Source organism: Cibotium barometz, chromosome 44 (genome assembly GCF_041138505.1).
Source record: "Cibotium barometz isolate CiBa-2024 chromosome 44, ASM4113850v1, whole genome shotgun sequence".
In the NCBI taxonomy this organism is placed as follows: Eukaryota; Viridiplantae; Streptophyta; class Polypodiopsida; order Cyatheales; family Cibotiaceae; genus Cibotium; species Cibotium barometz.
Genome location: NC_141089.1, coordinates 43,222,700 through 43,250,494, shown reverse-complemented (window position 1 = coordinate 43,250,494; position 27,795 = coordinate 43,222,700). Strand labels below are relative to the sequence as shown.

Here is a 27,795-nt window from a genome sequence, read left to right as displayed (position 1 = left end):
AATTGTGCATCAACATACATGTTCACTCTATTGCCGTACGTGAATCCCATACCTGCATATAATTTAGGAAGTAATTGTTAGTTAGCCATCCCATCCCATACTTTGGGAGAGTTTTAGATGTTGCTTGCACTGCATAATCGAGAGCACACGTGACTGCATTGCCTTAGACAGGGAAGAATGCCTTTATGCATTGAACACCACTCATAGGCCTTATAAGCAGATCCTTATGGCCACTCGGTATAGGCCTTGTAAGGAAACCCATTTGGCCACCGCGTCATAGGCCTTGTAATCATTTTCTTCTCCCTCCACCATATGGAAAAACGCGTAAGGACACCCCTATGGCTAATCAGTCATAGGCCCTGATCCCCTATGGCCACTCGGTCATAGTAGTGAATGGTATGGAAACCCTCTAGCTTGTAGGCCTTGTAAGCAGTTCCCTATGGCCACTTGGTTCATAGTGAATGGTATGGAAACCCTCTAGCTTGTCGGCCTTGTAAGCAGTTCCCTATGGCCACTCGGTCATAGGACCGTAGATCCCTATGGCCACTCGGTCCGTAGATCCCTATGGCCACTCGATTTTAAGCATTGTAGACATTTTCTTTTTCATCCACATTAAGGAAACCCTCGAGAGGATACCCTATGGCCACTCGGTGTCATAAACCTTGTAAGGATTCTCATTTCACTCCACATTGAGTAAAATCCTCACGAGGAGAGTCACAGACATTATAAGGAGACCCCTATGACCACTTACTCATAGGAAAATGTCAGTGGTGGTGGTAGGGAGACCCTATAGCTCACATGCCTTGTAAGCAGACCTATGTGGCCACTCGATCATAGGCCTTGTAAGGAGACCCCTATGGCCACTTGGTCATAGGCCTTGTAAGATTTTTCTATTCCATCCACCTTAAGGAAACCCTTGCCCAACAAGGGGACCCCTATGGCCACTTGATCATAGGGGACCCCTATAGCTCACATGCCTTGTAAGCAGATCTCTGTGGTGGGCCACTTGATCATAGGCCTTGTAAGGAGACCCCTACCACTTGGTCATAGGCCTTGTAAGATTTTTCTATTCCATCCACCTTAAGGAAACCCTTGCAACAAGGGGACCCCTATGGCCACTTGATCATAGGCCTTGCAAGGAGACCCTTATGGCCACTTGATCACACGATCACATTCCTTATAAAGAGTTCCCTATGACCACTTGCTCATATGCCAATGTCAATGGTGGGTAGACCCTATGACCACTCTATGGCAATGGTGGGTAGACCCTATGACCACTCTATCGCAAGCCTTGTAAAGTTTTTATTTTCCATCTGCTTTAAGGAAACCCTCCTATGGCCACTCAGTTTATAGGCCTTTTCACAAGGGGAACCTATGGCCACTTAGTCATCACAGGCCTTGTAAGCAAACCTTTATGGAGAATAGATCGTATGCCTTAGAAGGCCGGCCCTATGACCACTTGCTCATAGGCCAATGTCAATGATAGGGAGACTCCTTAGCTCAAAAGAATTGAAAGCAAATCTCTGTGGCCACTCGGTCAGAGGCCTTATAAGGAGACCCCTATGACCACTCGGTCATAGGCCCTCTAAGCTTTTTCTTTTCCATCCACCTTAAGGAAACCCTTGTGATGGCCCCCCCTATGGCCACTAGGTCACATGCCTTGTCAAAAGGGGACCCCTATGGCCACTCGATCAATCACAGGCCGACCCCCATGGAGAATAGATCGCATTCCTTAGAAGGAGGCCCCTATGACCACTTGCTCATAGGCAAATGTTTATTTTTCTCTCGCCAAATTTTTAATTTCAAATTTTAAATTCTCGCCAAATTTTAAATTTGAAATTCCTGCCCATGGATCATTTGAAATTCCCACCAAATTTTTAATTTGAAATTGGAAATTCTTGCCTAAATGAATTTGAAATTCCCGCCTAAATTTTGAATTTGAAATTTTGGTTTTTTATTGCGGGCCCGAGTGCCATTGGACTTTTTTTTCCATCCACCTTAAGAAAACCCTTGTGAGGGGACCCCTATGGCCACTAGGTCACAGGCGTTGTCACAAGGGGACCCCTATGGCCACTCGGTTATAGGATTTGTAAGGAGACCCCTATGGAGAATAGATCACATGCCTTAGAAGGAGGACCCTATGACCACTCGCGCGCACAGGCCAATGTTTATGACATTATGCGGGCGCGTGACACCAGTCTTTCAAGTAAAATGAAATCCAAATTTTAAAATTCAAATATATATATGTATACATACATACATACATATATATATATATATGTATATGTATATATATAAGTATATGTATAAGTATATATATATGTATACATACATACATACATACACACACACACACACACACACACACACACACACACATATATATATACATACATATACATATACATACACATACACATACACATACACATATATGTATGTATATGTTGGATTATACTTTTATTTACTGATGTGTACAAAGTAACATCCTTTGATGCAATTTATATGAGTGATGGAATACCTTTGATGCAATACAAAGTACACCCCAAAAATGTTGATTGGTTACCAAAAAGTGGTATAGAGTTATGGAAGAGAAATAACCAGGGAGGACCCAAGCTTCCTGAAGGTTTTCCAAAAGTATTTCCACCCTTTGAGTATGTTAAGGAAAATGAGAAGGTTGTGGAGGGCTTTAAAAAACATGTCAATTGGTGGAAAGAGCACTTGCAAGAGAAAGGAGACCAAAGTGATTATGCTAAGTGGATCAATCCGGTCCTTGCCTATTGGGAGAATCTTATGCTAAACATGCAAACCCCTAGTGCAAGGGAAGACATTGGATTTCATGACTTTTGGCCAAGGAGTGTATGCGAAAAAGCTGAGCCTCTTAACCTTCAAGTGGAGGATGATGTAGATGAAAGGTTTGATGTAAATGAGGACCATTATTGTGGTCCAATGCGCAAAAGACCTGTTGAAGAGTTCAACCCGACTCTTGATGTGTCTAAAGGAGATTTTGTGCTTGTACAGTCTTGTGATGCAAATTACCCAATATGGTTGGGAGTGACAACAAGTGATGTTGATCAAAATAACAACTCGATAAACTACCTACAAGTTCAGATACAATATTGGGCACCAATTTCAAAGAAGAAGAATGCAAGTGATGTGGAGGTTTATAAGGATTGCTGGAATAAGTATTGGCGAGAGAACAGAAATGATCCTCAGCGCTGGGAAGACACTAGCTGCATCATTTGGGCATGGAAGCCCAAGGGTGGATGACTTCCAGAGAAAATCAAGATTCCAAAGGCTATAATACTCAAGGCCAAACAGAATCAATTGAATCAACATGAAAGTGAGGCACCATCACACGTCAATGCAGTTAAGCAAGAATGATTTGTTAGCACATGGGTAACTAGCTTCGTAATCTTTTAGCAATGCTGTATGAAGCTACCAATCTCATAGTTCAATCATTATTCAGATTATAAGGCTTTCTTAAGCTTTTAGATTTATGGTTCACCCATTGTTCAAGAATTTTGATTCAATACAGATGGTGATCTTTTTAATTCTATCACCTAGTCTTTCTTATAACTTAAAGTTACATTGAATATCCTTTCTTTGTTAAAGTTTCTGTGTTTGATGGTCAACTGGAGGCTATGTGATATAAATAAACTTAATTCTTGGTATGCATGTGTGTGTGTGTGTGTGTGTGTGTGCAGGCAAATTTACATCCCACCAACATCATATATACTTGTTTTACAAATGTACAATAGTACATAAATCATATCGCATTATTCAAATGCTTGTTGAGAACATCCAATAATAAATCTTGCATATTGCATAGTAAACATTATATTGGATCTAACAAAGAATTGTCGCAAAATTATGCATATTTTCCAAAATTCCTAAATTTGAGTTTCATGCATTTAATTGTCTTCAAATCTCCCCCAAGATGCCAATCCACCTTGAACTTTCCTATGTTTTCTACATCTAAAAGTTGACCATCAATTTTCTTTTTGATTACATCTAATATCCAAGGAGTCCTTTCAAACATCCATGTCAATACCTCATGTGTCTCCTTCGGTACCTCGAATGCACCAAGCCACTAGACCTCTTTCTCAGATTGCACACTAAAACTTGGTTTGGTAGTATTTTCCCATGCACATATCATGGCCTCATTCATGAGCGTAGTGCTCATATGTTCCAGCTTCCAACCTTTCACAATTTGGCACTCATCTAGCTTGAGCACAAATGAAAGTGTGCTCCCCAAAACTGCAAATAAACGGTAATTTACAATATTCAAAACAAAATAATCATCTTCATTTTATACTGAATTGCACGTTCTCACCTTCTGGTGAACGACCATAGAAATTCACCATACCTTATTGTAATCTCTCAATATGAACGAAGATGTTATTGTAAACATCATAGTGAAATTTTGTACTTGTTGTCTTTCTTTTCTTTTTGCTCGACCTTGTGTCTAATGTTAGTGTGCCCTCAACATGATTAAAACTATCCTATAGCTCACTGCACATCATCATTATTGATACGCTTGACATTGTGATTCACCTTAAGTGTAGGAAATAAAGTGCCAGTGATCCCTTGTCTTAGAAATGCATCTTTTACAACCTGACGGATTGCTTGGTACCCTTTCATGCTGATTCCAGTTGCATCACAAGCATGTTGAATTAATGAAGAATCGATGAAGGTGGTGATCTCGCTCACCACATTGCTGACAAAAGCTTGGAATATTTTAGGACGATGAGGGTCAGTAATAATTGAGAGAATATCCTTGGTATTCAGAATGGCTTTGACCAAATCCTTCCATCCCTCTTCGTTATAGAACCATACACCTCTTGTAGAAAATTCCTGGGAGAACACAAATCATGACTATTTTGTTTAAATCACTTAGTGTATACTGTAAGTTTATGTTACTTACTTTGTTGTACGAATCCTTTTCTTCCAAGCTCCACCTTTAAACGCAAGAGATTCTATACCAGCCAATGTCTTTTTGCATTCACAAGCACCATTTGGTGTTGCTTCGAGTCATTTGATAAGTTCCTCTAACCTTTGAATCTTTGCATCCCTCTCCACATTCTCTGCAAGGATCTCTTTCATTTTATCTGATGATGTTTTAAGTCCTTCTTGACATTGTAAAAGGGTGAATTGTGATGCTTGCAAATGAGAGTGGAGAATATGGGTTTGCCAAGCTCCTCTTGTAGTCAATATTCTGCAGTATCCTAACAAGCCAAGCTCTCCTTCACCAACAAATTGCGTAAAAGATGATAAATCACGGAAAGGAGGGTTTTCTCTTAATGGAGGGTCAATTGGATAGAGACGCCCATCAACCCAAAGATCCACATTTTTCTCCTTAGCTATCCTACGAGCTTGGATAGATTGTGCATCAGTAGGATGGGTTTTTTTAGAGTTGCCATACTCTTCAGGAATATGAATGTGTAAATCAACCTTTCATTTTTTAGCTTCACAAGGGGCTACACACAAAGCTTGCAAAGGCTAGCAGAGGAAGAAGCTAAAGCAGAGAGATCTTCATAGGGGGAGAGAGAGAGAGAGAGAGAGAGAGAGAGAGAGAGAGAGAGAGAGAGAGAGAGAGAGAGAGAGAGAGACTGTTAAAACTTTGCTGTTGGAGGTTTGTTACACAAATATGTTTTTCTAAGTAGAAAATGATATTTATGATATGAAAATATACTAACATGGAGTTTTTCATCTTCAATAAACTACATTTATGAGAAAAATTAAAAAAATAATATTTTTTGGGGTCCCCACAATTTCGAGATCTCATGAATGTAGTGGTTCTTGACAGTTAGGAGTTACACCCACCATTTTTGTACCTTCTATGCTTAGTTGGAAGGCATCATCCAACTATGATTTTGGTTGAGTAATGAAGGTGAGTATTATTTTGAAGGTAATTTTTGAATGTGGTAAAATGGGCCTGACCCAATATGAAAACCTGAGACGATGATCATGGAAGTAACTGAATCTCTAACCATGCTGGAGCCATGGGTGGTTAAGGATATTTGAAAATATTCTTTGATCGGGCTGTTACATGTGGAACATTAGTAGAGGAACCCTTTACTTCTTATACACGCAGAGATCATAATTGAAATTTTAAGAGAGAGAGAGAGAGAGAGAGAGAGAGAGAGAGAGAGAGAAGAACACAAGGTTGGATTCCAACTACCCTTAGAAGAGCTTCCATCGACAGGTGTGTCTGCTTATATTCTTGAATGAGAATGTAAAGGACTGACCTAAGGGCTATAAACCCTGATTGGAAATGACCAATATTTTTTTTTCGTCAACAAAATTTTTTGACGAAAATGTTTTCTGTCTCGATGGTCTAAATTTTTGTCCAATAGAATTTTTTTTGTTCATTATTATGAACCAAAAATGCTCTTTTTTGGATAAAAATTTCATTGTTATGATAGAAAGGTCAATCTGTTCATGAAATTTTAGATTCCAGAATCCACTTTGTCAATAAAGTGGATTCTAGAATCCAAATTTTCATCAATTTTTTAAAATGACAATTTCATAGCTCAAAATCTAATTATTATAAACTAAAAATTATGTTTTTGCAAAGACCATAACTCTAAATCAAACTAGTAGATCCAAATAAAGTAAACTGATAAATCGTAGTATCCACTATCGTCTAAAATTTGACAGTTTGGATTGTTGGTTTTCTATTTGAATCTAGAGAAATCATTTCTTTCAGTAAGCATCTTCTATGGCCATGGACTCCATATACCTACTTATCTTAATATCAAATATATGATCTAATGTAATGATTGGGATAAAGTACAATAATTGGGAGGACGTTAATTAAATTATTGTAGAAGAAAAGGCACATTTTTGCAATTCTAAGTGAAGAATGTATTATACATTACATAGACATGCGTGAATTATTAGTAGTTTTAAATAATATTACATCTTGTCATTGACCTTGTTTTTTTCATTTTGTTATTTGACATGAAAAGCGAAAAAAATTTCACCTTTAAATTAGTTATATGTACATTTTTAATAGAAATTTGAAACTATGCTTATTTTCCAAAAGTTATAAAAATAGTTCTCTTTAATATCTCTAAAAGATTGTAAAATTAATCAATATTTAGGACTAGTGAAAAATCAAGATAGCTTGCAAATGACTACTCACAACTCGTGTGAACATTTTTCATGACTCGCTGTTTAGATGTCATCAGTGCTTTAAAGTAGTATATTATCTCTAAATTCTTAACAATGCTACACTGGTTGTCAATGCTTTTAATTGCTTTAAAGTAGTATGCTACTTTTAAGTGCTTGATAGTGTTGCACTAGTTGCAATGATTTTAACTGCTTTAAAGCTCTATAAAAATTGACCTTGATTGTGCTTTCTATTGTTTTGGTTGGATGAGCTCTATAGAAGATTCCATCTAGGTAAGAAGAGTCTTCTGGGAGATAAAGTAAGGTGATGTGCAGAGAAGTGTGAAGTGAGACTACAAGCGTGTGTACAAGGATCACAACTCAATGCATGGTGTGAATGGATATTCAACAACAACAGATATCTGTACATTGAGATGCAAAAGCATGTCTTACTTTTGTGATTCATATATGTAAGGGATTTGGCAAAGATGTATCCCAGGGATGTGGCAAAGATGCAAGAATAAATAATTTCTGGAGAGCTGGGAGTATCATACCCTAGTTCTCTTGGGTGATAAGGAATCATTAGATGAAAAATCCCTACTTCCCTTGGGCTTTAGAAAAGATACAAGGATAAAGAATTTGTGGAGAAATAGGAGTATCATACCCTAGTTCCCTTGGGCTTTAGCAAAGATGCAAGAATAAAGCATCAGAGTCATTAGCACAACATTAATTGATAAGCATTAATTAAATGTTACTCAGATCGTTCGCCATCGCTCACAAGCAGGAGTCGCGCTCGTTGTTGAATCGTTGTTCATTAATCAAAGAACACATTTATTTATAGGTATTGATCATGCCTCTTCGTGTGTCCTTTCTCAACGGACATTCACACTCGTAGAGCAGACATGAGCATTAATCCCAACAATGTCTACCCGAAGCCAGAAGACAAGATCCACAAGCTTAAACAAGCAAGCTGCCATGGAGCCGACCCCTAGACCCATTCCAAAGGCTTGGAAACTCCCAATGACTATTCACAAATCTCCTCACCAAGGCAGTCCCCTCCAAATCCCAAGTGTAATCTTAGAAAAATCTGACGAAGAGCATGATGCCCAATTTGAGAAATGGTGTAAAGACATGCTCGAACACACTAACCCGGAATATGACCCTAAAGCTGAATCGGTTTATAAAGCACCACAAGAGGAAATAAATGAGGAAATTATAGAAAATTAGGAATTACATGAGCTCTCACCTGATCCTTGGGATATGCCATTCCCACCACAAACCCCATCAGAATAGGGAAGTGTGGTTGGTGGTGCCCAACTAAATGTCCAAAAACTCATGAGCTTCTTCGGCATGCCCACCACTACCACTATGTTGGTTAAACTAACGGGCGATCCAGAATTGCCAGAAACCCTAGGATCATTCTTAAATGATGAGGTAGCAGTCAACTTAGAGAGCCTACAAGCAGCCCGGGCTAAAAGCACACCACATCAAGAACCAGTCAAAGAACAAGTCCCCGCGGTTTTACCCAAAACAGCCGCCTCGATAGAGGAACATACCAAGTCCTTGTTTCAACTACTCGTCAACTTGCTTGGCGATTGCTTTAAAGGTGACGATTCTAATGCAGTGTCACCTATTTTTTACAAAGGAAATAGTGTTCTGGCTGCAATATGTAGGCGCTAATTGGGAAGAACAATTGCAACACTTGATGCATTGTAAACCTCCTCATGTTGAGCTTAAAAAAATGGAAGCTGACAAAACCCCTAATTCTAGCAAATCGGTGCGTAGGAAGAAAAACCATGATTCCGGCCCAAGCTAAAAAACAAGCTAAAAAGGAGCTCCAAAAGAAAGTCTCTACGGAACTTGAAAAAGATTTACATCCTGCACCCAATAGTTTTAAAGTTTTTCTTGTTGGGGAAAGGCATCTTGTGTTTGACAAAGCTCAAAGAAACCATCAAAAGAAAACAAAACAGGTTATGTGACAGCCCACCAACCGACCTCAAAGAAGTAGAATTGACTCAAGAAGGATCTCACCCACCTAAAAGAGCAGGAACGGCTAGACCTACTCCGAGAGTTTTAAGACTATTTTGCATGCACATTTAAGGACATGCAAGGTGTTCCCTGCCTGCTGAGAGGTTTGTGAGCATACCATACCTCTATGAAGCCTAATGCAAAACCTGATTCTCAAAGACCGTACCCAATGAATCCAAAGTATGCTTCACAAATCCAAGAAGAGATAAACAAGCTCATAGAATGCGGCTTTATCTATGAAATTGAGCATCAAACTTGGGTGTCGCCCATTGTGGTACCCAAGAAGAATGGGAAGCTTAGAGTTTGCATAGATCTAAAAAAGGTAAACGCTGCAACATGTAGAGACCATTATCCCTTGTCATCTAGTGAACATGTGTTTGAAAGAGTAACATGGAAGGAAGCCTATAGTTTCTTGGATGGTTACTCTGGCTATAATCAAATATCCATCACTGAAGAAGACCAACCAAAAATGGCTTTCGTCATCGAATATGGGATATTCACTTTCAAGTAAATACCATTGGGCTAACTAATGTCCCAGTAACTTTTTAACGACTCATGAACCATGAGTTTAATGAATTTTTGCAACAATTCTTAGAGGTCATCCTAGACAATACATTCATCATGGGAGGAACATCTAACATGCTTGCACAAAGTATTTGAAAAACGCCAGTATTATTGCATATCCTAACCCGCATAAATGCCAAAGTATTTGAAAAATGCCAATATTATTGCATATCCTTAAACCCGCATAAATGCCAATTTTGGGTCAAATATGGTGTGATCTTAGGTCATATTGTGTCTAAAAATGGAATATCCATGGACGAAGGGAAGGTTAAGATCATTCTTGAACTTCCACCCCTTGTCAACTTCAAGGGAGTACAAAGATTTATGGGTCATGTTGGCTACTATTATCGGTTCATTCTATTTTATGGTGAGATAGCTCGACCTTTGTATAAGCTACTCATAGAATTCAAATGGACTAAGGAATGCCAAGAGGCATATGAAAAACTTAAAGAGGCTCTAGCGTCAACACCCATTCGAGCAAATCTCTGAACTGGGATATCATATTCCATGTTCATATTGATGCATCCAATTTTTCTATTGGTTGTGTATTGGCCCAGCCTGGTAATTTCAAGCGAGATTACCCTGTAAGTTTTGCTAGCCGATAGTTAAACACTGCTCAAATAAACTAGACCACTTCGGAATGAGAAGGGTTAGCCATGGTATATGCAGTGAAGAAATTCCAGCCCTGCCCCACGGCTAATCAATTTGTTTTTTATGTAGACTATCAAGCATTGCTTTACCTTGTCAACAAGCCTTGTGCCACAGGTAGAATCAATAGATGGATGCTTATTCTATTGGAATTTGATTTTACGGTTGTGGTACAATCGAGAAGAAACACCTCATGGCTGATCATATGTCAAGAGTTCCCAACAACAAAGAACCACCAATTGGTATACACGATGATCTAGCAGATGTAACATTGTTTCTAGTAGTGGATTCAATCCCTAAATGGAGTGAGAAAATTGTTGATGTCCTAGCACATGAATTGACCAATGTTAGGAATCTCGGTTAACAAAAAGCGAGGTAGATAATCAAGCAAAGTGTAGATTATCAGCTCACTGCTTTTTGAAATATTGTTACTCCTATTGTGACATGCTCTAGGGGCTTGTTTCAGCCCATACAATGCCTTTTTCAATGTGCATACCTTGTTCTTTGATCCGAGCATCTCAAATCCAAGCAACTCTTGTGAGGTGACTGGTAGATGTAACTTAGTGGCTCCCACATTTCCCAAGCTATCATTTCCTTAATCTTTGGGATTTTGTCACAAAATCCGCAACCTTCATAAGCTCTACACGGGCTGCACTCTCTCTCTCTCTCTCTCTCTCTCTCTCTCTCTCTCTCTCTCTCTCTCACACACACACACACGCATGCGCGCGCATGTGCGCACGCGCACGCACAGCTCTCTTGCTTTTCTAGTGCAAAACCATGTTGCCCAACCACAGTCTATGACAATGCCAAGGTTCGTGCAATTCAAGGTAAGATTTGATGGTCCCTTCATAATCAAGGTAGATCAGGGGGGAGAGGGAGAGAGAGGAAGGAATGAATGCCTAGGGGCAAAGCTGAGATAGAGAGAGAGAGAGAGAGACTTGTAGAGGGAACTCTAATGAATTATGGATGTAGCAACAACATTATGTGCATTCGATCATGGGTTTCTACGTATTTGATCTCTCAGGTTTTTTGCATAAGAGTGTAAGACTGAGGTTTTTTTAATGATGGAGGAGTTTGGACCAATCTTATAATTTGGTGTAGTTTTACCAAACTGAATTTTGTTGCAGGTTATGACGCGATCGATGATGAACAATGGCATAAGATGCAACCGTGGATCTTGTGATATTGGATGGATTATAGGTCTTTTCATGGTAGGAGGACTATTGTACCTTACCATCTTGCATTCTTGCAATCAAGCAAAGCCTCTCAGATCATTACAAGGCCTTGGCCTACACAAATTGAATAGCAAGGAGAGCTTAATCAGCAAAGAGGATAAATGAAAGTTGTCTTTCATAGTTCGCCTTGAACGTAAGCCCCCCGGCTCCCCCCTCACCTGAAGTTCCCTGGTAGTTGTGAATCATCCCATGGCATCCCTCCCAATCAAACCGATGAGTCAGATCACACACACATTTGAAAGAGCAGAAGACCTCTGTCAATTTCACTACAAGGGATCAGGCTCATACCCGCGCTCCTAGCCGCTAAAAATGACTTGTGAAAAAAAGTAGCGAGCCCGTGTATCAGCGCGTGTATCATCGCGGCCACAGACATGCGTGTAAAAGCGCGTGTATAAGACGTGCCAGACGCGCTTATACACGGGTGTATAGCCGCGTTCTGTTCAGTTCAGATGTACTCAGACGCGTTGATACATGCGTCTATACACGCGTTTTTTTAATTTAGACGCGCTTATACACGGGTGTATAGCCGCGTTCTGTTCAGTTCAGAGGTACTCAAACGCGTTGATACATGCGTCTATACACGCGTTTTTTAATTTAGATGCGCTTATACACGCGTAATTGTCAGTTTTGACGCGTTAATACACGCGTATTTTACAGATTATTCGCGTATATACACGCGATTTTTAGCAGTTCTGACGCGTTTATACACGCGAACAGAGAGCCAAAAAAAAATCCAGAGAGTGCTATTTGGTGCCTGAATACTGTTCCAGCATTCCAGCACCCAATAACACTCTCTGGATTTTTTTTTTGTGCATTAGACCATCCACGAAGAACATATGCACGAGGGAGATTAAGACAAGAACGACATGAATGCATACATTGTCAATACACGATTCAAGACAAACATGAATGTAATACTATCAATTCACGATTCAATATTACTATTAAAATTTCATACATGTATACAAGGGAGTCCATATCTCGAAGTAGCCCATGGCTTCAGTTTACAAAAAAATATATACAACCACATTCTCAATATGGAATGTGATACTATAAGTCTGAGTACTACTCAGACCCAGATGATGACTCGGTGCTCCCTCCATGCTCAGATGAGCTCACATCGGTCGGAATGTCCGATGAGTAGTGCTCACGTCCACCCTCTGCAGTGGCGGCGGGTGGATCATCAGCAGCTTGTGCCTGTTCAAGTAATATATAGTATATAAGTATATATATATGTAATTCAATAAACCAAAATCATTCGTTTAGAATTTTCAAGTACCTGTCGACCGTATGGTTTCATGGCCATCTCAAACTGCGCGTCCGTAATACGTCCCTCGGCTCTGAAGATGGCCCACGTGTCACGTCTGCTATGCCGACGAGCATACGCAGTATCGTGGGTTGTGGGCTTCCTCCCCGTAACCCGTCGCTGTATCATAATCAACACAATTTGTAAGATTAAAACAATCATAGAATCAATGAATTAAGTAAACAATCAAATAAAGTGGCAAGATACTTACGAACTCTGCCTCCCATGACTCGACGCCGCCAGATCTGAAATGCGAAGATCCAATGGTCTCCATCTGGATCTGTCGTGCCTCCACATGCTGCCTGCTCTTCACGCCACCCTCTGCTCGTTTCTTTGCCTCCTTCCACTCGCATTTGTGCGCAGTGGTGGTAGGTTTCTCGGCAGGATAGCCACCCGCAGCTACATTTAGCCGGTCATCGTACGCGAGTTTTTTAAGGTGAGATCTTTTATTACTTAAGATCTCCCTTATTCGCGTCCTTTCCCATACATCCGAGAATGTAGCATGTGGGGGATTGGGGTACCGACTATGTACAGCCTCTATCACCTCCCCAACTAATCGGCTATTTTGATCTTTAAATTTAATAAAACAATTTCTATATGAGTTTGATACTACCCCACGCATGTACTCCATTACCTCCCTCCCCCTCGCATCCATCACTATCCCGCCCCTATCCGTCACATCATAGCAGACCACTCTCTCCACCTCTCTCATCTCCTCCTCTTCCGAACTGTCTCCTCTAACTCTTCTCCCTCTATCTCCTCTCTCACCGCGTGCCCTACTACCTCCCCCACCTCCCCCACCTCCCCCACCAAAGCACCCGCCGCATCCTCCACTCCCACTCTTCCTACTGCTGCGGGTGGCTGGGGATTGTCTACATGACGGTGGCTGTGAGCCCTGACGTGACGGTGGCTCTGAGGGAGCACGTGATGGTGGTTGTGAGGGTGTGCGTGAGTGTGTCTGGGACGAGGTATGTCTCCTCGGTGGACGTGAAAGAGGAGAAGCTGCATGCCGTCTCGTCGGACTCGTAGGAATAGACGGCACTGGAGTGCCCTGGATACTCGCGATAGGGGTATAGACACTAGGCAGGGAAGGAGGGGGATGGGCATACATATACTCTGTAAGCTCAACTGGACCAGGATGGCGCCCAAAATGATTCAGCATCTCCATCAGCCAATTGCTGTACGCAAATGGATCGGATGAAGAACCTAGAATATCCATAAAGAACCTGCAACAAAAATCTTCATGTACATCATGGGCTGTCTCTTGACTCACACAAATATCATCATTCAAGTCAGTTGTGTTGCCTGCTGATCATAGAAACAGGAAATGCGTGTATACACCTGTCAAAAAACGCGTGTATACACCCGTCAAAAAACGCGTGTATATTCGCGTGAACAGACTCTGCAGACAGGGTACATGCGCTTTTACACGCGTTTCTGCACGCGACCTGCGAAAAAAAAAATTCAAAAGGACCGACCGCCGACAAAGACAAAGTGTCCTTATAAAAGGACCACTGTCGCCCCTGTCAGAATCATTCACCCAATCGTGTGCACAGAAGCAAAAGGAAGGAGACAAACCCAAAAAATAAAGAGAAAATAGCATAAACAAATCTGAGGAATGAGACAGGGCACAGGACAAACTGACTCACCTCTAAAAAAGTGAGTCTTCTTTTTTGCTCGGTTTCCTCCCGTGTGTGCTCCTTCTCTGCTCCCTCCTTGCACTTAGGTTTTGTTTCTGTTGGAAGAGGCAAAAACGAAAGCAGTGTTGATATGTTAGTTCAAAATCTATATTTGGGGAAGGCGGGCTATTTTTAGTTTAAACAGACCGTCGCGTTTATAAACGCGTGTATATTCGCGTGTATGATAATTTAGTTGCGTTTATACATGCGTTTTGCAGGAATTACCCATGTTAATACACGCGATTTTTAGGACATAGCCGCTTTAATACACGCAATTTTTAAGAAATTGCCACGTCAATACACGCGATTTTTATACTTTCATTAAAAACATCATATGATTTTGTGTTTTCTGGTTTGTACATAGGATGTCATCAACCTCTTCAAGCAGTTCTGGGGAAGATGAGACAATGCGTCATCGTAATCGCGGTGTGGTTGGGACAACGGATCAAATGTATGTGTAATCGATGTCAAGGATGCATTGTACGAGCACGTCGAATTACCTTGAATCACATCTCCATGTATGGAGAATGGAATCAAACAGGTTTAGAGGTGAGTAGATGTAAATTGATGGTATTCAAATGACTCATGGTATCCAAATTAAATTAATAGAGTTGTAATATATAAACTCTAATTGAAGCAGGATGCAGTACCACACCCTAACATGGTACCCTACGCGCGACGAGAGCACACAAAGTGTCGACGAGATGATGCTGGAGCTTCGGGATCTATTGTCGGAGATGAGTGGGAAAGGGATGACAATAGCCCTGCACCCCACGAAGTTGTGGAAGAGGAGGTGCTTGATGATATGGTGCGGAATCTTTTTAAGGATGATCCCAAAGGTATAGACGACGATGATATGGAACAAGAGCATCTTTACAAGTCAACTACATCTCATTGTGCATTTAGTGGACGAAATCGCTTTATGTGGTACTGTGCATGCACGTTGGATGTTCTTCCTAGAGCTCTTCATGAAGACCTTAAAAGACTTTGTGAGGCAAAGTGCAAGGCTTGAAGAAAGCATGGCCGAGGGTTGGTTGATACAAGAGTCTCTTGTATATATTTCAGAATTTCTTGGTCAGGTGGACACCTCTTTGCCACGACTATGGAGCAATGAAGAGGACTTGAGGATGACCTCTATTGTGCCTCAAGGAAAAGGACAGAGTAAAGTAATTGACAGAACATTGATTGATGATCTCAATTTCACTTGTATCCTTAATAGTGATGTGATGAGCAGATGGGTTACAAGATATGAGGATGCAAAGACAAAAAGGCAAGCAGAAAGAGCTCTCTTTTGGAGGCAACATGGCTCTCGGAAGGCGTACCCTAAGCATCTAGCAACACTTCCGAATGATATCCATGTTGATTGGTTGCATGAGGAAATGGAGAGAGCAGAGAGCGACGAGGGGCTGCATATCACGGCAGAAGAATGGGAGTATGCACGAGGATGCATGTTAAAGGTACATAGAACTAATGTTTTGCATTAGTTGTAAGTGATTTGCTTTTAATATTTATTCACATTGCTTACACAAATATTGCTTCTATTTTGGTCCAGTGCACTATGTTCAATGCTATATGGTGTGAAGGCAAGCATTTTCGAACACAAAGAATTGATGAAAAGAGAAATACACAAGATTGCGGTGTCATTAGTAGCTTTGAGGGAGCTAATGGAAAAATGGATGATTATTATGGCATAATCCAAGACATATTTAGGCTTGACTTTCGTCGCTTCTTTGTGTATGTTTTGGATGTCAAATGGCAAATGAACGTGGTGGAAAAAGGGCCTGATGCAACGATAAAACGCCATGCAAGTGGATATGTAACTATTGACTCTACAAAGTTTTGGCAAACAAAGAAAGATAGGCTCGTATTGCCACAACAATGTGAGCAGGTATGCATTTTTTTACTAATGTATTTCATGTACATATATATCTAAGCTCGCGTACCCCTTGACTTTTGATATGCTAATTAATTACTGTACTATGTGTATTTGAGTAGGTTATCTATCTACCAATGGTGCATGACATTAAATGGTGGTACGTCATCCCTATTGCACCATGTTCCAAAGTGATGTATAATACATTCACTGATATGGAGCATATGGAGGATGTAACAAGCCGCAATGAAGATGATGTCGAACATGCCATTGAAGATGTTGTGATCGATGATCAAGAAATAAGAGATGATCATGATAATGAGGATGAGCGTGCCATTTCTCATGATCATGAGAATGACCCTACCATTGAGGATGATGGTGATGTTGATGAGGATGATCAAGACATCGATACCATTATCAATGGAGTACAGAATATCGATAGTGGAATAAATTTAATCGTAGCCTTACAAATTGATCAAATGGATATTGATGTTGATCGTTTGGCAAGGATGGATCTTATTGAAGATGAGATGGAACCCTAACCAATCCGTCACTGTACGTTCTAAATTGATAACATTTCTATCATCTCATATGCATGATTTATTTTTGAATATATTTCATTGTTGTAAATGCATGTAGTGGGATTGTGTAATGATGTATACTGTAATGTACTATGAGATGGTTTAAAGAAAATAGTTTTTAATTTTGTAAAGGAATTCAGTTTTTCTTTACCATGCGTGTATTAATCCGTGTATAGTGGCGTGTATTAATCCGTGTATGGTAGCGTGTATTAATCCATGTATATTAGCGTGTATAAATGCGTGTATTACTGAGTGTATATAAACGCATTTATACACGCGTTGATAAATGCAAATATACACGCGAACTTAAATGATAAAATACACGCGCCCGATTCTATTCAAATACAAGCGCGACCATACACGCGCTCGTAATTTATCGCGTGTATGAAACGCGTGTATGGCAGCATTGTCTTGTAGTGTTTCCTATGGGAGAACACGCAAGTGAAGGTAATTATTCTCGAAGCTTTTCGACATGCATGGCACGGCTACAAAAGGCATGCTATGGGTTATGATGAGCCTGAGGCTAGTTAGGCATGGCGGAGAGGATGGTTTGGGAAGCAAAAGTTTTGGGAGATCGGCTTATGTCGACCTTTAAGTCAAGCCCGATGGCCATCCCTTACTCAGACTAGTTGGCAACCCGTGCTTCGCATGTCTTTTGAGGCTTCCAAACGTAGACCTCCTCCTCCCCTTCCCCAACCTCCAAATTCTTGCTACGTGGAAGGTTTTGTAATAAAGTAGGAACTTTATTCAATAAGGTTAATAATGGGACAAGTCCATGTATAAAAGAGGGGACTTGGACCATGGTTGTAACTTTTGATGATCATTTTTTAGAAATGGAAATTTATGTTTCTTGGAGCTCATGGCTTCTCTCTTGGCTTGTGGAAGGCTATTTCCATTCTCTTGGTGAGAGACTAAACACACTTAGGCATCATGTTTACATGGTGATTACTCATATTTTTCATGCATTACATCCCTTCATTCCAATTGGTATCAGAGCTCTTGATTTTGATCATGGGCATGCATGGGTTGTTGGGAAAATTTGCTTGAAAATTTGAGTTTCTTTCATTTTTTTTTCTCTCATTTTCTTGTAATCCTTGAGTGATTCTTGACAAATCTTCTCTAATCTTGCTTAATCTCATGGAGATGGTGAGCATTTCATGGAAATTGCTTGAATTTTGAGTGATTTTGGCCAATTTTGCCAATTTTGGACCAAATTTTGGACCTCTGGACCAAAAATTTGGGGCAGTCGGGCCAAAACTTAGGGCAAGTGACTAATTGCAATTAACTTTTCTGCTAATCATGTTTAGTAATCATCTTCTTCTTCCTCAAGCTTTCCATAGCCATGGGATGCTCTTCCTTTACCCGTTTTGATGCCAAACCTTAGGGTTTTTGTAGAGCTCCTTGAGATCTTTCATTTGAGCCTCTTTCTTGCAAATTTTTCTCAAGATTGGAGAGCTTTTGTTCATTCTTCCATGGCTGTGAGAAATCTTGCATTGCTAAGCTCTTAGACACTTGATAAGCATCGTATTATGGTGATTTCTTCTCTCAATGAGCATGGAGACTAGCAATGGGGCTGATTTTCACTTCCACGCTGAATTTTGGGCTGATTTTCGCTGATTTTCGTCGCCTCTTCCATGCCTCCTCCAAGCTATGAAGCTTAGCCACAAGCTTCATGAAGGATTGCTAAGTGTTTTAGCCCTTTTTGGTGAGATTTTGGGGAGCATTTCATGGCCAATGGAGAGGGAGAAATGGTATTCTTTAATGGCTGCAAATCATGGAGCAAAAAGGGGCCACGTTTTTCTTCAACAAGAGGCTTCTTCAACATTTTCTACCATTGAAGCTTTCCGGATGACATTGGTGAGTGGTTTGATCAATCCCTTGCAAGTTTGAAGCATTTGGTGGAGCTTGGGAATGGATTAGGGTTGGACACATTCAAATTCTCCTAATTTTCAAAAATTAACCATTAAAGCTTGACCATTCACATGCCAATATTGCTTCTCCATGCATTATTGATGGCAATGGTGAAAGGAATTGATTCCACATGAGCTTGGCCAATTCATAGATCACATTTTGGGGGATTTTCTTCATTATGTCTCATTTGGCATGCCATTGATGGAATAGCAAGCTTATGCAATGTTTTTGGAGTCCCTCATGCTCATCTTGATGCCATATGGACACTATGGATGCTATACATAGCCATGCCAATGCTATGTTTTACACATGGGCATAAGAGAGCATAAGTTTTGGAAGCATGCATTTGTCAATATGATGTGAAAGGGATTGTTGGAATGCAATTGCAAATGCCTTGATTGTGGTTAACAAATGCTTATGCAAATGCCATGGTGAGGGCATTGTGAATTGTTGGTTTGTGTTGGAGCTTTTGGATGATGGATTGAGGCATGAGTCCATGCTTTATTGATGAGTTCTAAATTGTAAAAGGGCATGAGTCATGCTCAATACTTGTAAGCCAACAAACTTGTTCTATCATTTGATATTATCCACATCATTTTGTACCTACACTCACCATTGCTACCACTTCAAGTTTCTATAGAATCTAGCAATGTGTGAGGGTACCTTGGCATTGGTTGGAGAGGCCAAGGGGAGAATGGCTTGAACTCTTTGTGCCGTGATTGCTTGGTAAAGTGGTACAAAGGGGGATTAAGTACACCGGTGTGAAGAAATGGCCTCAACCTTCACCTTGGAGGAAAACTCGGTGAAGGGGTGAGAAGAGATTGGCTGGGAGATCGGCAAGCTTCAACGCGCGTCCTCAACAATCCTCACCATCGACTTTGTGGATGCATTTGGGCAATGGGGCCCCTTTTCCGTCATATTGTGTGGATATTGCAAATGCTTTGATGGACAAAGAGTGCATATGATCTTTCATGACATTGTGGGATACAAAGAGTATTGCATTGTGATTTGAGAAGTTGCATTTTCATTTGAGATTTGGTTCCAATTACAAAGGAGACTCTGGCAGAATTTTTCCAACAGGGGAGCCAAACAAGCTTATTGATTGGAGATTCACCCCATGGATACACTTGAAGAGTTATTCATAACTACCAAGGGGAGAAACACCAATCATTTGTAGCCGGATTGAGCTTTGGGACCGAATTTTGGGAATTTCTAGGATTTTACAAAACCCTAATTCAGTCCTAGGGTTTTTGGGATTAGGTCCGAGTGATTACACGACTCTATTCTACTCCTTGAGAGTTTTCAAATGAGCCATAGAACCCCTTAATCAGATATCACAATCTCGGTCAAAGTAGTCATGTTGACTTTTTGGTCAAAGTCAAACAGATTATACTTTCACTTTGACTGAATCAAAATGCTTTTAGGGGTAGGTTCTATCTTCCGTTAGCTTTCTATAGAGCGTCAAAATCCTAATTCCGACATATATTTTGCGTTTTAGAGCCAAATTACTACTTTCAGCTGTCCCGCACAAACCCTAAAACAGAGAGTACTTGCCCACACCTAATTTTTACTGTGTTCATTTGGGAGGATAGTAGACACCATTACCTACCCATAGAACCTTCTTTTGTCCAATTCCGACATCATTTGGGCATTCTACCAACATCTTGCATTTCTTCACTATGCCGAAGGGAAGACCACGCAAGGGTGGGGATGTTGTGCAAGAAATGATCATTGGTGATGAGGACATGGAAGGTAATATGGATGCAAGGGATGCATTCATCAATGAAGACAATGGGGGCAATGTACATAATCAAATTTCTCAAGGGACACAAGCGGCGGTTAACCATGACACCCTCATGCAAATGCTTGTACAACGGTTGGAGACCTTAGACTCCAAGCTTGATTCTCATTTTGAAACATTATCCTCACGGATTGGTGTGATGGAGGACAAGTTTGGGAAGTCTCAAGCACAAGAAAAGCATGGGAATTATGGTGACTATGAGCAAAGAAAAGGCAAGGGCATCTTGAATGAGGATTCCATGAAGGCCGTACAAGAGGATCCATTGGGAGCATCCACTCGGGGATTCATGGCGGATGCACGGAGACCTCTTGTCAAGGACATGTTTCCTCCTTCTTTTCATTCGGGTTTGTCTCACCTCAATGCATCAAAGGGTCCTACCTTTTCTAGGGCAATGCATTCAAGGGAAGAGGATGAGGTGTTTGTGAATGATGAGGAGTACCATGAAGAATGGTATGAGCTTTCTCAAAAGGGGATGATGGTGAGAGGTTACATCAAGAGATTTTTGAAGCTTTCAATGTACGTGGAAGGCTTGAGTGAAGACATGAAGATGAAAAAGTTTGTGCATGGGCTTGAACACTTCATCAAGGCGGATGTGTCGGCTCAAAGGCCTAGCTCTCTCAAAGAAGCTATGAGGTTAGCCGAACTCTATGAGCCAAAGTACAAGAGGTCTCAGCCCATGACCTTCACCAAAGACACACTCAAACCAACCACTACTTCTTACAATTTTGGGAAAGGTCCTACCTCTACATTACCATCCTCTAATCCAAGAACTCCTACATCATTTGGGGGTGGACAGCCAAAGAATGGGATACATCAATTTGATGCCAAAAAGAGTAGTGACTTCATGAAGAAGAAGCCCTTTCAACCCTTCAAGAAGACTCAAAGAATGGATGATCCAAAGATTGAGGAGTTGAGAAGCAAAGGGCTATGTTTCAAGTGCAAAGAGAGGTGGTCACCCGGGCATGTGTGCAAATCGAAGAAGATTGTGGCCACTATGATCCTCATGGATGAGGAAGAGAACAAGGATGACTCTCATGACATTGAGGAATGGGAGGATTGCAATGAAGAAGCACATGAGGAGTCACTTGAAGACCATTCTTTCATCACGGAGGATGGTGAGTTTCCGTTTGATCCGGGAGGTGGAGTTAAGGAAAACCTTGTGGACGGAGACATGCCTACCAATGCAGAAATTTCAGCTTGCATATGCTCTATCTCACAAGAGTTGTTGGCGGGTTGCAAGAACCCAAGCACACTAAGGTTGGTGGGGACCATCAATGGGAGGGTTGCACATATTCTTGTGGATTCCGGGAGCACTCATAGCTTCATCAACTCTAAATCCATCAACTCTCTCAAACTCAACACAAAGAAGACACCTACAACGTTCCAAGTGCAAGTGGCAAATGGGGAAAGTGAGAAGACTAGCTTGGTTTGCCCTTCTACAAAAGTGGTTTTATCCTCTTCATACACTTGGGAAGGTGATTTGGTGGTTTTGGATATGGGTCCCATCAACATTATCATGGGGTGTGATTGGTTGGCTTCACTTGGTGACATTCACATGAACCTTCAACAAGGTTTCATGAGCTTTCTACATCATGGGCAACAAGTGGTACTTGCTGCAAATGCACCTAAGAAGCTCTCTTTGATCACTCCAAGGCGACTCAAGAAAGAGATTAAGGCTTTTGGCACTATCTATGTGTTACATGTTACCCAAGAGGGGATGGAAGGCAGTGGACAGCACATAGATGAGGAAATGGCAACTCTTCTTAAGGAGTATGAAGATATTTTGCAAGTGCCAAAGAGTCTACCACCTAAGAGGGAGATTGACCATGCCATAGTACTTGAACCGAATGCAAAGGTTGTCAACAAGCCTCCTTACTGTTTGTCTAAGGTAGAAAGAGAGGAAGTGGCTAAGCAAGTGCAAGATTTGCTTGCTGTGGGTCTTATTCAACCTTCACAATCTCCATTTGCATCTCCCGTTCTCTTGGTGAAGAAGAAGGATGGATCCTTTCGCAAGGTCAGATCATTTATGAGCCGGAGAGGGTTATTGGCAAGAGGACAAGAGAGTTGAGGAATCGGAATATTGATGAATACCTTGTCAAATGGAAGCAATTACCCATGGATGAGGCTACTTGGCAATCATTGGAGTATGTCCAACAACATGGCTTACTTGTGGATGACTTTCCGTGACCAAGTGGTATGGTTTACTTGAGCAAATTGGGTAATATGAGGAGAAGTATACATGCTGTAATTTCTGGACAGCTTTGGGAAGGTCTACTATTGGGCCTATTTTTCTACTCCAACAAGCTTCATGGCGTATCCTAATGAAAGATTATGATGTGGGCTACATATGGCTGAGTGTACATATCATTTTCAGCCCAATATATGGAGTCTAAATGAAGGATTTTCAAGGGTCTTCATCGACTAGAAGGCTGTCATAACAGTCCCACTCATACACTTTGGGCTTGAAGCTTTGTGGACTTGTATACATCCGGATTTTCATTGTATATGTGCTTTGGATGTACTTGAGAACTCTTAACCACTTCCCATTGATTACATTAGAGTCTCATACTTTGAGATTGTACATGTTATTGATTTTGAGGACAAAATCTTTGGGAAGGGATGGTTTGTAATAAAGTAGGAACTTTATTCAATAGGGTTAATAATGGGACAAGTCCATGTATAAAAGAGGGGACTTGGACCATGGTTGTAACTTTTGATGATCATTTTTTAGAAATGGAAATTTATGTTTCTTGGAGCTCATGGCTTCTCTCTTGGCTTGTGGAAGGCTATTTCCATTCTCTTGGTGAGAGACTAAACACACTTAGGCATCATGTTTACATGGTGATTACTCATATTTTTCATGCATTACATCCCTTCATTCCAGGTTTGTGAAACTCTTCCTTAAGATAATATAAAGATAGAGAAGAGAACAAAAGATCTAGATCAGCCCATCATGTTGATGCATATGGTGGGCCAAGCAACACATCCGAGGCCACAACCTTGCAGCTGGAGTTTGGATATCTTAGAGAAGTCTTTGGTGACCCTAAGTACGGTGCCGCTGCCATGCGTGTCCTCCATGGAGCATTTCAAAGACTTGCTTAAAACAGATGGCCTAGTTCCCATCTATATAAGCTTAACAATTCTATTATCTTTGTGATGCCAATTTATGTGACAAGTTTATTAACTTTGCAATAAATGTGGGGAGTTGCATGCTCTTTTCATCACAACTACTGACCTACTCCACATGTCTTGTGCAGCAGCCCACACTCAGGACAATTTTATGGTGGAAACATGAGGCTAGGCTCTCGCGACGACGAGTACTTGCTAAAAGTATGGCTGAGGCAAGGCAGGGTTGTTTCAAATGAGAAGTCATGCTTGGACTTGATTCTGTTTGTTTAGTCATGCTTGGACTTGATTCGAGTGTTTGCGTGATCTCCATAGCCATAATCTTGGTATGGCATTTGTGGTTAATACATGCAGTCTTTTTGATGCACTTTTGCTGCCTTGCCTCAAGCTTTATACCATCAGTTGACCAATGTATGATTCCACATTTTGCATTGTGCATTCCTATGCCAACATTGTGCGTTCCTATATCAAGTGACCTTCTTGTTAGCATTCACAAGAAGTTTTAGACATTTTCCCACCATAATTCCCACATTTGTGGACTATGACAACATCATGAGCTTCTGCAGGAGAGTCGCAGTATATCTAGCTAGGTGCGGTGGGGGACGGGGGACCACCAGGTATGCGATGACTCTCCTACAGCATGATGTTGAACACTATTAGGGAAATAGAAGGGAAAGCCTCTTTCCCACAAGGGAAAATGCCCAAAACTTCTTAGTAATACACATTCATGTGGAACTCAGACTTTCCTTTTTATAAACTTTTAGGTGGGTCATCCATGCCTAGCATCTTGCTATTTGGATCATTCTTTTTGGAAGAATTTGATTTATCTTTTTTCCTTTGTGAGGTACTCTCTAGAATCTAAAAAGCTACCAAAGTTTGAAGAGTGAATGTCCAACTTTTTTCCTCACTTGAATTTTTGTTTCCCTTTTTAGCTTTTTTTTATGCCTCTTTGAACTTTTTGAAACTCATGTTATCTACATTTGCAACCAGCATGATCATTTGTATTGTTGGATTAAAGCCTACTATGAGAAATTCTCCTAGAAGAGCATTTGAGGGCTAGTTTTGCATCTCTATTTGATTGTATAGTGTAACAAAATTGGCAACATATGTTCCCACCTTCATATCATCTTGGTTTACTTTGCTAAATGATCTATTATTTGACTACTGGTCTTGAAAGTCTTGGATTCTTTTAAGAAGGCATCATATGCATCAAAATTGTCCTCCTCCTATTGGGAGAGCCACTCTCTTCTTTAGAAGCGTAGCTCTAAACCTTTAGTGTTAGTCTCTAAGTGAAAGCACTCTAAGGTGGAATGCTATTTGTGCTATATGGTAGGAGTAGCCCTCAAAGTTAGGTGTGAGATATTTTTTTTTGCAAATCAAATCAAAATTGATTGGAGATCATATATCTAGAATCTCCTCCACAAGAGCTACCCACCTATATGTAGAACAATAGAAAATTCTACATCCACATCACATTTCGACACTAAAAATGTTACGTAGCCTATAATTAAGCAAGAGCTTGACTGGTGGTGCGGGTGACCTACAAGGACATGGCATGCACATGCCTACGAAGCCGACCTAGCATCTAGCCGCCGCTAGGGGAGCAACGTGTGATAGCCTAGGAGATTGAGCTAGCAATCTAGGAGACCCGGTGACCAAGGTCACTTAAGTATATAAGTGACTTGAAAACCCTAGGAATCATCATGTTGCTATTGGTTAGGTGGAGATCTAGAGCTCCCTACTCTCATGCACTTGTGTGCTTGCCAGATATGAATTAGTGGTATCAAAACACGACTCTCGGCATGGGAAGGCTCTACGCGACGCTCGCTTTGTGCTCTATATCACTTTAATGCATCTTCTTAAAACTTAAGAGTTGCAGCAGAGGCAAGGGCATCTCGTTTTTGGCCTTTTGCATTGCCTTCGAGAGCATAGGAGGTGCTTGAGAAGATTTTCGTTGCTTTGTGGGCCATTGTAAAAGCCAACCAATGTCTTAAGTGATGGATGGTGTGGCTTCTACCAATTCCTATATACTTTTTGGTCAAGAAAGAGAAAAGAATATGGCCATTGCAAAAGAAAGAGAAAAATTCCTATAAATTTTTTGATCAAGAAAGAGAAAGGAATATGGCCATTGCAAAAGCCAACCAATTTGATGATAGCCTCATCAAGTGATGGATGATGTATGTCATAGCTCCACATTACTCATAGCAAGTGTGGCAATGATTAAATAAGCATCATGTCTCTCATAAACATCCAGCCTATAAAGACTATGACATAATATACCCAAGACAATGATGGTGTCACCATCACACGGGTTGGTGCTCACGCATATGTGGATGGTACACATGATGCTCATAGAAATGTTGATAGCCTTGAGAAGACATATCCTACTTTTGGTGATTTTGGTTATCATGGGGATCTTACACATGCTATACATGCCAACGATGATGTATGTATTGGTAGTGAGCACGTGGATTTTGAGAATAATTCTTATGCTCATAAGGAAGATATATATATGTAAATATATATATACACACATATATATATATACACACACACAAACACACACACACACATACATAGAGAGGGTATCTTCTTCAAGAAGGAAAAAAGAAAAGCAAAGCAAGAGGTTTGTTATGCATAAGGTTTTAGCAAAGCTTAGCTCTGTGCACAAAAGCCTATTCCAAGGGTCATGGACAAGATAAACTCCTCGCATGCCGAGTACTTTCCACCTTCTCTAGTGGCCATGCTATGTTTGAGTTTGTCATTAGTCGACTCAAGCATGTTTGGAAGAGATTGCAAATTAAAGTGCAAAGGATGAGGTGCAAAGAATGCTTGATTCACAGGCATGCGGCTGGGGTAAGTCCAATCTATTGTGTTGTGCTTTGTATATCCATAAACTACGATTGGGGGTAGTTCATTGGCAAACTACCCCCAGATACATCCATGTTTCCTTCTTGGGTACATTCTGACACACATATATGTATCAATTATGACGTTTGAACATGTATGTATGTGTGTGTGTCATAGCCAAGCTCCCGGTGGTGGCCACTAAAAAATATGGTAAGATAGCATGAGAGTTCATCAATGGAAGCAATTTCATGCTCTTGTAGAGTCTACTAAAATATGGTAATTAGCATGAGAGTTCATCAATGGAAGCAATTTCATGCTCTTGTAGAGTCTACTAAAATTATGTTGTTTTGCAATTCTAAAGGTAAAAATTTACTACAAGTATGAAGACGCATCCACGTTTGACTATTTTCTATGAAGTCACATGGTCAGATCAAATAAGCGACTTGCACTTGGTCCATAGAATCACCGCTTTTTTTCCTCCTTTAATGAGGCACAGTTGCTGATTCCCTCCCACAAAACAAGGGTCTTCCTAGGACTTAATCTAACTAACGTAACTAATCGCAACTTATTTGTATCGCAGGAATCCCCCGATCTAGCCTACCGGCCCATGGGTTAGCCAACCGCCCAACCACTGTATTGGTGGGGTTTCTTTATAAAGATTGGTTATGTTATTCTCGGGTAGCAAGGAAAAGAGTTCCGAGGCTCCCTAGCAAGCGTTTCATGCAAAAATTAAGGTAGGCATACCATGTACAAACCCAATATGAAATTGCCATTATAACAGAATCAGCTATCTTTAAAATAATCCTTCAATGAAAATCATAGTATTACTGATCGTAATCCTCCAAAATATTGATTCCATTTTATAAAAAAATATGTCATCTAGACTCTCCGTTGAAGACCTGCTGGCCAAACAACGAGATCCAATATCAAAATTTGATTCACAAAAGCCATTCTTTTTAGTCCATCCAAATCTTCCTCGATGCATGCATGGGTGTTCTAGCAACCACAAGCCCGTGCATCACTTGGTCAGAACCCTCTAGGATCCTACTTTGGTGTCCTAGCACTTCACTCAAGGAC

General features: G+C 40.7%; 1 pseudogene; it reads left to right on the top strand.

The window, feature by feature from the left end:
* LOC147613315 (mannosyl-oligosaccharide 1,2-alpha-mannosidase MNS3-like) overlaps positions 1–24,141 on the top strand; it is a 40,550-nt pseudogene extending 16,409 nt beyond the window's left edge.
* The last annotated feature ends 3,654 nt before the right edge of the window (positions 24,142–27,795 follow it).